Source organism: Pseudorca crassidens, chromosome 7 (assembly GCF_039906515.1).
Source record: "Pseudorca crassidens isolate mPseCra1 chromosome 7, mPseCra1.hap1, whole genome shotgun sequence".
In the NCBI taxonomy this organism is placed as follows: domain Eukaryota; kingdom Metazoa; phylum Chordata; class Mammalia; order Artiodactyla; family Delphinidae; genus Pseudorca; species Pseudorca crassidens.
In genome coordinates this window covers 46,949,730-46,963,531 of record NC_090302.1, presented here as the reverse complement: position 1 = coordinate 46,963,531, position 13,802 = coordinate 46,949,730, and the positions used below count along the sequence as shown (strand labels likewise).

The following is a 13,802-nucleotide window of genomic DNA, read 5'->3' as shown; positions in this document are numbered from 1 at the left end:
CAGCCAGAGGTAATCTTGAGGATAAACTGTTAAGTGAAAAAGCAAGATAGAGGAAACATGACTCGTAAACTACCATTTATCTAAGAAGAATATGTGAGTATGGGTATGTGTTTGTACATATACATATGAACATATGAATATAAATATATATATGTAAGGTGATGGTTAATTTTGTGTCATCTTGGCTAGGCTATGGTGCCCAGTTGTTTGGTCAAACTGGTCTAAATGTTGCTGTGGAGGTATTTTTTATGTGTGAGTAACATTTAAGTCAATAGACTTTGAGTAAAGTAGATTACCCTTCTAATGTGGGTGGACCTCATTCCATCAGTTGAAGGCCTTAAAAGAAAAGACTGAGGGTTCCCAAAGAAGAAAGAATTTGACCTCAAGACTGCAAAATCAACTCTTAACCTGAATTTCCAGCTTTGTGACTTTCCCTGCAAAGTTTAGACTTGTCACTCTCCACAATTTTGTGAGCCAATTCCTTAAAATCTCTCTCTCTCTCTCTCACGTTATATATATATCTGAATGGAGATGAAAATGATGAAAAGGATGGGGATAGAACAAGTGAGACTCTTCTGGGTATAGCTTGCTAGTAGATATGACTTTGGAACCAAGTTAATATTTTCTATAATTAAAAAAAGGCAAAGTAAAACGGAACAATTTCTTAAAAGAAAGTAAAAATAAACATTAACTATGAATCGAGTTGGTAGCAAAACTACACAAGTTAAATGATTTCAATTGATTTTAAATCATAGTTAAATCACCTCTAGTGAGATTAAAAACAAAGGTAGGAATTGAGGTGTCCAGGGCAGCACTTCTGCACAGGGCTGCGCACCAAATTGTCGTGTTGCTCACAGCAGTTCTTCGCTGGGGACACTAATCCCATGTGCTAGGTGCAAGGCTTCTGCACACAGCCCACTACAGGCAAACAAAATTAGACTAATCCCTAAAGAAAGCTGTGTGGCTGACAGGGTCTTGGTGCTCCGGCTGGGTGTCAGGCCTGTGCCTCTGATGTGGGAGAGCCGAGTTCAGGACATTGGTCCACCAGACACCTCCCTGTTCACATAATATCAAACGGCAAAAGGTCTCCCAGAGATCTCCATCTCAACACTAAGACCAAGCTCCACTCAATGACCAGCAAGCTACAGTACTGGACACCCTATGCCAAACAACTAGCAAGACAGGAACACAACCCCACCCATTAGCAGACAGGCTGCCTAAAATCATAATAAGGTCACAGACACCCCAAAACATACCACCAGATGCAGTCACCAGTCCCCTCTACCAGGAAGCCTACACAACCCACTGAACCAACCTTAGCAATGGGGGGCAGACACCAAAACCAACGGAAACTACAAACCTGCAGCCTGTGAAAAGGAGGCCCCAAACACAGTAAGTTAAGCAAAATGAGAAGACAGAGAAACACACAGCAGATGAAGGAGCAAGGTAAAAACCCACCAGACCAAACAACCGAAGAGAAAATAGGCAGTCTACCTGAAAAAGAATTCAGAGTAATGACAGTAAAGATGACCCAAAATCTTGGAAATAGAATGGAGAAAATACAAGAAACGTTTGACAAGGACCTAGAAGAACTAAAAAGCAAACAATGATGAACAACACAATAAATGAAATTAAAAATTCTCTAGAAGGAATCAATAGCAGAATAACTGAGGCAGAAGAAGGGATAAGTGACCTGGAAGATAAAATATTGGAAATAACTACTGCAGAGCAGAATAAAGAAAAAAGAATGAAAAGAATTGAAGACAGTCTCAGAGACCTCTGGGACAACATTAAACACACCAACATTCGAATTATAGGGGTTCCAGAAGAAGAAGAGAAAAAGAAAGGGACTGAGAAAATATTTGAAGAGATTATAGGTGAAAACTTCCCTAATATGGGAAAGGAAATAGTCAATCAAGTCCAGGAAGCTCAGAGAGTCCTATACAGGATAAATCCAAGGAGAAACACTCCAAGACACATACTAAACAAAAAGTCAAAAATTAAATGCAAGGAAAAAAATATTAAAAGCAGCAAGGGAAAAACAACAAATAACATGCAAGGGAATCCCCATAAATTTAACTGCTGATCTATCAGCAGAAACTCTGTAAGCCAGAAGGTAGTGGCAGGACATATTTAAAGTGATGAAAGGGAAAAACCTCCAACCAAGATTACTCTACCCAGCAAGGATCCTATTCAGATTTGACAGAGTCATTAAAACCTATACAGACAAGCAAAAGTTAAGAGAATTCAGCACCACCAAACCAGCTTTACAACAAATGCTAAAGGAACTTCTCTAGGCAGGAAACACAAGGGAAGGAAAAGACCTATAATAACAAACCCAAAACAATTAAGAAAATGGTAGTAGGAGCATGCATATCGATAATTACCTTAAATGTAAATGGATTAAATGCTCCAACCAAAAGACATAGACTGGCTGAATGGATACAAAAACAAGACCCATATATATGCTGTCAACAAGAGACCCACATCAGACCTAGGGACATACACAGACTGAAAGTGAGGGGATGGAAAAACATATTCCATGCAAATGGAAATCAAAAGAAAGCTGGAATAGCAATTCTCATATCAGACAAAATAGACTTTAAAATAAAGACTATTACAAGAGGCAAAGAAGGACACTACATAATGATCAACGATTCAACCCAAGAAGAAGATATAACAATTGTAAATATTTATGCACCCAACATAGGAGCACCTGAATACATAAGGCAAATGCTAACAGCCATGAGAGGGGAAATCAACAGTAACACAATCATAGTAGGGGACTTTAACACCCCACTTTCACCAATGGACAGATCATCCAAAATGAAAATAAATCAGGAAACACAAGCTTTAAATGATACATTACACAAGATGGACTTAATTGATATTTATAGGACATTCAATCCAAAAACAACAGATTACACTTTCTTGTCAAGTGCTCATGGAACATTCTTCAGGATAGATCATATCTTGGGTCACAAATCAAGCCTTGGTAAATTTAAGAAAATTGAAATCGTATCAAGTATCTTTTCTGACCGCAATCCTATGAGACTAGATATCAATTACAGGAAAAAATCTGCAAAAAATACAAACACATGGAGACTATTAATACACTACTAAATAACCAGAAGATCATTGAAGAAATCAAAGAGGAAATCAAAAAATACCTAGAAACAAATGACAATGAAAACACGATGACCAAAAACCTATGGGATGCAGCAAAAGCGGTTCTAAGAGGGAAGTTTATAGCAATACAATCCTACCTCAAGAAACAAGAAACATCTCAAATAAACAACCTCACCTTACACCTAAAGAAATCAGAGTAAGAAGGACGAAAAAACCCCAAAGTTAGCAGAAGGAAAGAAATCATAAAGATCAGATCAGAAATAAATGAAAAAGAAATGAAGAAAACAATGGCAAAGATCAATAAAACTAAAAGCTGGTTCTTTGAGAAGATAAACCAAATTGATAAACCATTAGCCAGACTCATCAAGAAAAAAAGGGGGAAGACTCAAATCAACAGAATTAGAAATGAAAAAGCAGAAGTAACAACTGACACTGCAGAAATACAAAGGATCATGAGAGATTACTACAAGCAACTATATTCCAATAAAATGGACAACCTGGAAGAAATGGACAAATTCTTAGAAAAGCACAACCTTCCAAGACTGAACCAGGAAGAAATAGAAAATATAAACAGACCAATCACAAGCACTGAAATTGAAACTGGGTTTAAAAATCTTCCAACAAACAAAAGCCCAGGAGCAGATGGCTTCAGAGGCAAATTCTATCAAACAGTTAGAGGAGAGCTAACACCTATCCTTCTCAAACTCTTCCAAAATATAGCAGAGGGAGGAACACTCCCAAACCCATTCTATGAAGCCACCATCACGCTGATATCAAAACCAGACAAAGGTGTCACAAAGAAAGAAAACTACAGGCCAATATCACTGATGAACATGGATGCAAAAATTCTCAACAAAATACTAGGAAACAGAATCCAACAGTACATTAAAAGGATCATACACCATGATCAAGTAGGGTTTATCCCAGGATTTCAAGGATTCTTCAAATCAATCAACGTGATACACCAAATTAACAAATTGAAGGAGAAAAACCACATGATCATCTCAGTAGCTGCAGAGAAAGCTTTCAACAAAATTCAACACCCATTTATGATAAAAACCCTCCAGAAAGTAGGCACAGAGGGAACTTACCTCAACATAATAAAGGCTGTATATGACAAACCCACAGCCAACATAATTCTCAATGGTGAAAAACTGAAACCATTTCCTCTAAGATCAGGAAAAAGACAAGGTTACCCACTCTCACCACAATTATTCAACATAGTTTTGGAAGTTTTAGCCACAGCAACCAGAGAAGGCAAAGAAATAAAAGGAATCCAGATTGGAAAAGAAGTAAAGCTGTCACTGTTTGCAGGTGACATGATACTACACAGAGGATTCTAAAGATGCTACCAGAAAACTATTATGGCTAATCAATGAATTTGGTAAAGTAGCAGGATACAAAATTAATGCACAGAAATCTCTTGCATTCCTTTACACTAATGATGAAACATCTGAAAGGAAATTAAGGAAACACTCCCATTTACCATTGCAACAAAAAGAATAAAATACCTAGGAATAAACCTACCTAAGGAGACAAAAGACCTGTATGCAGAAAACTATAAGACACTGATGAAAGAAATTAAAGATGATACAAACAGATGGAGAGATATACCATGTTCTTGGATTGGAAGAATCAACATTGTGAAAATGACTCTACTACCCAAAGCAATCTACAGATTCAATGCAATCCCTATCAAACTACCACTGGCATTTTTCACAGAGCTAGAACAAAAAATTTCACAATTTGTATGGAAACACAAGAGACCCCGAATAGCCAAAGCAATTTTGAGAAAGAAAAACAGAGTTGGAGGAATCAGCCTCCCTGACTTCATACTGTACTACAAAGCTACAGTAATCAAGACAGCATGGTACTGGCACACACAAAAAAATATATAGATCAATGGAATAGGATAGAAAGCCCAGTGATAAACCCACACATATATGGTCACCTTATTTTTGATAAAGGAGGCAAGAGTATACAATGGAGAAAAGACGGCGTCTTCAATAAGTGGTGCTGGGAAAACTGGACAGCTGCATGTAAAAGATTGAAAGTAGAACGCTCCCTAACACCATACACAAAAATAAACTCAAAATGGATTAAAGACCTAAAGGTAAGGCCAGACACTATAAAACTCTTAAAGGAAAACATAGGCAGAAGATTCTGTGACATAAATCACAGCAAGATCCTTTTTGACCCACCTTCTAGAGCAATGGAAATAAAAACAAAAATAAACAAATGGGACCTAATGAAACTTAAAAGCTTTTGCACAGCAAAGGAAACCATAAACAAGACGAAAAGACAACCCTCAGAATGGGAGAAAATATTTGCAAATGAAGCAACTGACAAAGGATTAATCTCCAAAATTTACAAGCAGCTCCTGCAGCTCCATATCAAAAATACAAACAACCCAATCCAAAAATGGGCAGAAGACCTAAGTAGATATTTCTCCAAAGAAGATATACAGATTGCCAACAGACACATGAAAGAATTCTCAACATCATTAATCATTAGAGAAATGCAAATCAAAACTACAATGAGGTAACACCTCACACCAGTCAGAATGACCATCATCCAAAAATCTACAGACAATAAATGCTGGAGAGAGTGTGGAGAAAAGGGAACCCTCTTGCACTGTTGGTGGGAATGTAAATTGATACTGCCACTATGTTGAACAGTATGGAGGTTCCTTAAAAAGCTAAAAATAGAACTACCATATGACCCAGCAATCCCACTACTGGGCATATGCCCGTAGAAAACCATAATTCAAAAAGAGTCATGTACCACAAAGTTCATTGCAGCTCTGTTTACAATAGCCAGGACATGGAAGCAACCTAAGTGTCCATCGACAGACGAATGGATAAAGACGATGTGGCACATATATACAATGGAATATTACTCAGCCATAAAAAGAAACGAAACTGTTATTTGTAGTGAGGTGGATGGACCTAGAGTCTGTCATACAGAGTGAAGTAAGTCAGAAAACGAAAAACAAATACCGTATGCTAACACATATATATGGAATCTAAAAAAAAAAAAAAAAGGTTATGAAGAACCTAGGGGCAGGACAGGAATAAAGATGCAGACATAGAGAATGGACTTGAGGACCCGGGGAGGGGGAAAGGTAAGCTGTGATGAAGTGAGAGAGTTGCATGGACATATATATACTAACAAATGTAAAATACATAGCTAGTGGGAAGCAGCCACATAGCACAGGGAGATCAGCACAGTGCTTTGTGACCACTTAGAGGGGTGGGATAGGGAGGGTGGGAGGGAGACGTAAGAGGGAAGAGATATGGGGTATATGTATATGTATAGCTGATTCACTTTGTTATAAAGCAGAAACTAACACACCATTGTAAAGCAATTATACTCCAATAAAGGTGTTGGAAAAAAAAAAGAAAACTGGCCATATTTGGTACAAGTGAATTTATCATGGACTGATGAATAAGTGACTAAAAGATTGACCTCCAGGAATCCCAAGATCTGGTCAGTGTAGATTTATAGTGATTACGTTGCACCTCAAGAGGTATTTCGACGTATTGGTATAACTAGCTGGCAATTCACCATTTAGAGAGATTCAGCCTTGGAGGAGACTCCTCCCAATTCAGAGTGCCTCACATGCTTCCAAGGAGACTGACACCATCAATCGACAATCCCGATTCAGCCAAGGAAAGCACTTTGACACAAGAGAAATTGTGCGAGTGTTTATACCAGGCATAGTAAACTCATTTTCAGCTGACTCAAAGCATAAAGCAAAAGCATTTGGAGGGGCAACAGAATATATAATCAGTCACAATTTAGGGTAAAAGAAGAGAAATGACCAAGGGAGAACAGGAAAAAAACTTCAGTAGGGAAATTACCTCAAACTTCAATCTTCAAATTAATTGTATTTCAATAAGTTGCAAGTTATTTGTGTTAAAAAGAATAAAAGAACTAGATAGAAGAAAGTGAAAATGCAGTTAAAAACTGAGAGAATAGGAGACCTGTCATATCTTTTCATTCTGGAGTGAGTTGATGGACTCTTTAGCCAGACTGAGGAGAGCAAAGGGGCTTATCACTGGTGTTCCCTCCTATCCTAACTTTGAATCCAGAAAGCACAACTGGAGAGCTTTTTTTCTGCCCCAACTCAGTGCTCTGTTTTCTCATCTTATCAGACTTTAGTTCTGCTCTAATTTACTTTGGTTGTTGGCTGAACTGAGGATGCAATAAAAAACAAAAACAGAGGTCTCACAGAAAGAAAACCAGTGGTTGCCAGGCACTGGGGGAGAGTGACATGGGGAGCGACTGTTTAATGGTAGGGTCTCTTCTTGGGGTGATGAAAATGTTTTGAAACTAGATAGTGGTGATGGTTGCAAAGCATTTGAATGTACTAAGTGCCATAAATTTTATACTTTTTAATGGTTAAAACAGTGTATTTTATGTTAGTGAGTTTTACAGTAAAAAAAAAAAAAGGGCTCAAATGCAGTGCATCGTGGGGAATGATATGGGGAAGAATGGGGAGATGCTGGCATCGTGGAAGCCAAAGGGATATAGAGAGTGCGGAGCTCCAGGGACTGAGCTAGAATCAGTGGGACTTCTGGCTCAGAAATGAGTCCTGGTTTTCTTTGGTGAACCCAGTTTTAGTTCTTTCTTAGCACTACTTCAGCATCTAATTCAGTTTACCCAAGATTCATACAGAAGTCATAAGTGGGCTAACAGTCTAATGTAGGTTGTAGATTTTTTCCCCTAGTATCTTTTGTTTTATTTTGTCATTTAATTTAATTTATTTTATTTTGTATAAATGTCTTTAGATGGGGTAAGCTTTCTCCAGTTTTGTATGTCCCCCGTGGATCCCTACTATTTTAAATTATTCCAGTTTCATTTATTTATGATAACATGCCTGGTCCATGAAAGCATTTGTGTTTGCACCCCTGGTATTTAAGGAACTTACACATATAAAGCACAATGCTAGAAATATTGATAATTACTCGAAATGGGCTTTTGCTTCACCGAGTCTTCTTAAAATGAAGACACATGTAAATGGTTTATTTACCATTTACCATAGGCAAGATAGTCATTTTCCTCATTAGTATAGCGGTGAGTATCCCCGCCTGCCACAGCATAGGCAGGATAAGTGCCCAAATGGTAATAAAAATTAAGTGCATTGGGAACAAAGACAAATGTAAAGAACATGTAATATCTGATTCCCTTCCACTTTCGCTCATTGCATTGAGATTTTATTGCAGTGAATGCAGTTAAAGACAAATGGTATTTGTTAAGAAGCTGGAAAGAAATACCATCAAATCTGTAATTAATAGTCATCAGGGCATAACTTTATTGTAGCACACTTATAGCTCGGGAATGAGGAGTTGTATTTACATCGTTAATGAAAACAACTTTGGCATATATATATATATATATATATATATATATATATATATATATATGGAAAATATATACACTTGGATTCTTAGCAGTTTAACAGCAATGCTCTCGGGAACTAAAGCTGCTATGTATTGACTCCTCCTGGGTGTTTTATATATGTCATTACCGATCCTCATAACAACCCTGCAAGTTAGTGTATGAGAATCTTGACATTAGTGAGGAGACGTTCTAAATATGTCTGAAGCCCTCAATTTCAAAATGTGGACATGGACCTTGGCTTTCCTGAATCACACTTTTTTCAAGAATCAGATGTCATTTGTGGATAGTCTCATATTTCATTAAAAAATTTTTTTCCAACTATTAGAATCTTAGCTTTATCTCTGCTTTGCTAGCTATTTTAACAAACAAACAAACAAAAAACCCACAAAATCACCTTAGAGAAAGACTCCACAAAAAAATGAGTGGAGAACAGGAACTGGCTAAGCTGGGCAGTCAGCTAAGATCACTCACTCACTGTGTGAGGATTTGTTCCAACACATCAGCCTCCTAGAACTGCCCAGCGTGTGCTTGTTCTTCATATATTCAAATTCTGCTGGAATGAACATAAATTTGCACAGCTTTATGGAAAAGTTTTATTATTATTATTATATATCCAAAGTTGTTTAAATGTTTGAGTCTTTGGACTCAGTAATTTCTCCTAAGGAAAATAATAAGATATCCATAAAGATGTATGTGAATGTTGATAATTGTTAGTTATAACAGTGAAAACGTACAAGGTGACAGTTATCAATTTATTGTCTCTGAGCTCCAAATTCACCCTTCTTTGTCTTCCTTTGTGTTACTCTAGCTAAGTCCTATAAACGTTTCTTTTGCCAGCTGGCGGGATATTCATTTCATCAGTAGAGGACACTGGACGCAGTAGTTGCAAGAAAACACTTCTCTTCCAGGTTCCAGTCCTCCGTATACATTCTGAGCCCCACAGCCATAAGCAGGAGCTTGAGCTGCACCCTCAGGCCATCTCTCCCTATCTGCAGCCACTTGAGAGCAGCTTCAGCTGTCTGCGCCCACAAGCAATGCTGGCCACTTCAACAGACACACTCTGGCCCGCCCACACCAACCAGCAAAGGCAGGTCACTCCTGCAGACCAGCTCCCGCCTACCAGCTCCCGCCTATCCACACCCAGCAGCCGTGATGAGCTGTTTTTACAGATCAGTGCCAGCCTGTGCCCTCAGCCAAGTGTTTTTTTTTTTTTTTTGCCACTGCAGGCTGCCTGTGGTAGCGACTCCCTCTTTGAAGAGGTTTGAATCTGAGCCTTGGGGCCCAGAGGGCTAATCCTAGTCCTTTATTGTTCCTATTCCTCAGGCTAGAGGTAGTACCTGCTTTTTTTTTTTTTAATTGGAGCATAGTTGATTAACAATGTCGTGTTAGTTTCAGGTGTACAGCAGAGCGATTCAGTTATACGTATACATTTATCTATTTTTCAAATTCTTTTCCCATTTAGGTTATTACAGGATATTAAGAGCGTTCCCTGTGCTATACAGTAGGTCCTGTTGGTAATCTGTTTTAAGTATAGCAGTGTGTACTTGTCAATTCCAAACTCCCAATCTATCCCTCCCTTCAACCCTTCCCCCCTGGTAACCATAAGTTGTTCTCTAAGTCTGTGAGTCTGTTTCTGTTTTATAAATAAGTTCATTTGTATCTTTTTTTTAGATTCTGCATATAAGTGATATCATATGATATTTATTTTTCTCTGTCTGACTTAACTTCACTTAGTATGATAATCTCCAGGTCTATCCATGTTGCTGCAAATGGCACTATTTCATTCTTTTTAATGGCTGAGTGATATTCCTTTGTATATGTGTACCACATCTTCTTTATCCATTCATCTGTCGATGGACACTTAGGTTGCTTCCATGTCTTGGCTATTGTAAACAGTGCTGCGATGAACATTGGGGTGCATGTATCCTTTTGAACCATGTTTCAAAAAACCATGTTTTTTTCTGGATATATGCCCAGGAGCGGGATTGCTAGATCATATGGTCGCTCTATTTTTAGTTGCTTAAGGAGCCTCCATACTGTTCTCCATCGTGACTGCATCAATTCACATTACCACCAACAGTGTAGGAGGGTTCCCTTTTCTTCACCCCCTCTCCAGCATTTATTGTTTGTAGTTTTTTTTTTTTTTTTCGGTACGTGGGCCTCTCACTGTTGTGGCCTCTCCCGTTGCGGAGCACAGGCTCTGGACGCGCAGGCTCAGCGGCCATGGCTCACGGGCCCAGCCGCTCCACGGCATGTGGGATCTTCCCGGACCGGGGCACGAACCTGTGTCTCCTGCATCGGCAGGCGGACTCTCAACCACTGCACCACCAGGGAAGCCCTGTAGATTTTTTTAATGATGGCCATTCTGACTGGTACGAGGTGATATCTCATTATAGTTTTGATTTGCGTTTCTCTAATAATTAGCAATGTTGAACATCTTTTCATGTGCCTCTTGGCCATCTGTATGTCTTCTCTGGAGAAATGTCTATTTAGGTCTTCTGCCCATTTTTTTTGCGATATGCGGGCCTCTCACTGTTGTGGCCTCTCCTGTTGCAGAGCACAGTCTCCAGACGCACAGGCTCAGCGGCCATGGCTCACGGGCCCAGCTGCTCTGCGGCATTTGGGATCTTCCTGGACCGGGGCACGAACCCATGTCCCCTGCATCGGCAGGCGGGCTCTCAACCACTGCGCCACCAGGGAAGCCCCTGCCCATTTTTTTATTGGGTTTTTTTTTTTTTTTTGATATTGAGCTGCATGAGCTGTTTGTAAATTTTGAAGACTAATCCCTTGTAGGTCACGACATTTGCAAATATTTTCTCCCATTCTGTGGGTTGTCTTTTTGTTTCGTTTATGGTTTCCTTTGCTCTGCAAAAGCTTTTGAGTTTAATTAGGTCCCATTTCTTTATGTTTGTTTTTATTTTGTTTATTTTATTATTTTTCTTTATTTTGTTCCTGGTGGGCTTTGACTGAAGGGCACTGACAGCTCCCAATATTATTCCATTTTATGGATGTATCCTCGTTTATTTAACTAATCCTTTATTGTTGAGCTTTTAACTTCTATATCAGTCAAGGTCCAGTTGGGAGACAGAAACCACGACAGTTATTTGAGCAGGGAAAAATTAATACCCCCACAAAATAACTACTAAAAGAGGTAAAAGTGGGCTTTAAGAGATCCAAGTATCACAAATTAAAAGAGCAGGTAATTTAAAGTTAGAGCCCCCTTAGAGCCCACTCGTACCTCTTTTAGTAGTTATTTTTTTGGTATTAATTTTTCCCTGTTTAAATAACTAACTGGACCTTGACTGATATAGAAGTTAAAAGCTCAACAATAAAGGATTAGTTAAATAAATGAGGATACATCCATATAATGGAATAATATTGGGAACTGTCAGTGCCCTTCAGTCAAAGCCCACCAGGAACACACTTGTAGCTAAACAAGTTGGATTTGTTACTTTGTAGAAAGGGAGAATGCACATCAGGGGAAAACCACAGGATGTTTCAGTAGGAATGTGTTAGAAAGAACCCATTATAGGATTTGCGATTTGGTTGGATGATTTGGGGGAAGGTTTAAGAAAGAAATTTGGTCTAGATTGTGTGTTGTCAGAATGTGGGGGTAATTCTATGGTTGGACATTTTGCAGTTGCCATAGTGATGTGTTTTTGTCTGTACTTACACAAAGTTATGAAGAGACCTTTCTTTATTTCATCCTGTCATGATCTCAGAGTAACCTTGTCTAAGGCTGGTATTCTGTGAGATTGTTTATGTCCAATAGGAGACTAACATGGCCTTGCTCTGAATGTTAGATTGGTTCTGAACCTGAGTTCTTTTTCAGAGCTTTCAGCTATCATGTAAGAAGTCTGCCTACCCTGGGGCCACCACATGGAGTGACCACATACTTACATATAGAGAGAGATGGCCCAGAGTTCAAGTCTCCAGCTATTGAAGGCTTCCATCCTGGCTAACAGACAATTGAATGAAGACGACTTTGAGATGCTGTCAGCCCCAACCATTGTCTGACCACAACTACGTGAGAGACCTGCATGCAGTCAGAACTACCAGCTGAGCCAAGCTGACCTCCAGACTTGTGAGTAAAATAAATAATTACCATTGATTTGAGTTACTATTTGGGGGTGGTTTATTTTACAGTAACAGGTAACTGATACAATGTCGGATAGGCAGTTAGCTCTATAGTTCTGGAGCTCAGGAGAGAGATCAGACATGGTGGTATAGATCAGGAAGTCCTTTAGCAAGGAGAAAGCACTTGAAGTCATAGATGAAGTCATCAGGGAGATAATGTACATTGAGAAGAAAAAAAAGAACCCACAGTGGCACCTTTACAATAACACTGAAGTGATCAAGACGAAAGAAGAATTTGCAAGGAGACTGAGAAGGAGTTATCAGATGACATCCATGAGAGATGAATGTTAAGGAAGTCAAGAATGAGAGTATGAAGAAAGAGGGCATTTTCCACAGAGTCAAATGCTGTGGCGGGAGATCAAGTAAGACAAAGACCGAAAAGTGTTCTTTGGATTGAGCAACAGTGAGTTTACCTTGTTGGAAAAAGTAGTTTCAGGGGGTTTCCCTGGTGGCGCAGTGGTTGAGAGTCCGCCTGCTGATGCAGGGGACACAGGTTTGTGCCCTGGTCCAGGAAGATCCCACATGCGGCGGAGTGGCTGGGCCCGTGAGCCATGGCCGCTGAGCCTGCGCGTCCGGAGCACACGCAACGGGAGAGGCCACAACTGTGAGAGACCCGCGTACAGCAAAAAGAAAAAAAAAAAAGTAGTTTCAGGGAAACTAGGGGCTAGGCAGTGATGGGGGCAGAAGCCAGATTGCAGAGATAAGGAGAGAGGAGAAGATCAGAAAGATACCAAATCCTATGCTGTTTTACTGCATCATGCTGACTTCCTGCATACTATTCGTCTGTATATAATTTTTTCTACAATTCAGTAACCCAATAAAACAATCACATCATGTCATGAACCTTACAATTCCACAAAAGCATGGGTATATCATGTCCTGTTATATATTTAGTGTCATACTTTAACCTGCAGTTTCCAGTTATAAATGCATTACTCTGTGTGTTTGTCTGTCATTATAATCACTTTAAATCTCTCACTGTTTATTTCTCTTGAAAGTAAAATAGCTCATCATTTAAAATAGTACTCAGTGTTCAGTGTTCATTGGTGCCTTGTAATTACTTCAGAAAAACAATCTCAGTTTACAGGTTATAAACTCCTGAAGCATCTCTGCAGGAGGAATAGCTTACT

General features: G+C 39.1%; 1 protein-coding gene across 5 annotated transcripts in view; it reads left to right on the top strand.

Annotated features, from left to right (window-relative positions):
• TMC1 (transmembrane channel like 1) overlaps positions 1–13,802 on the top strand; it is a 387,623-nt gene that overhangs the window by 208,608 nt on the left and 165,213 nt on the right. For all 5 annotated transcript variants that reach the window (XM_067744162.1, XM_067744161.1, XM_067744158.1 and 2 more), the window contains exon 4: positions 12,368–12,619. The gene's annotated coding sequence lies outside the window, so the exon portion shown is untranslated. The remainder of the gene's footprint in view (positions 1–12,367; positions 12,620–13,802) is intronic.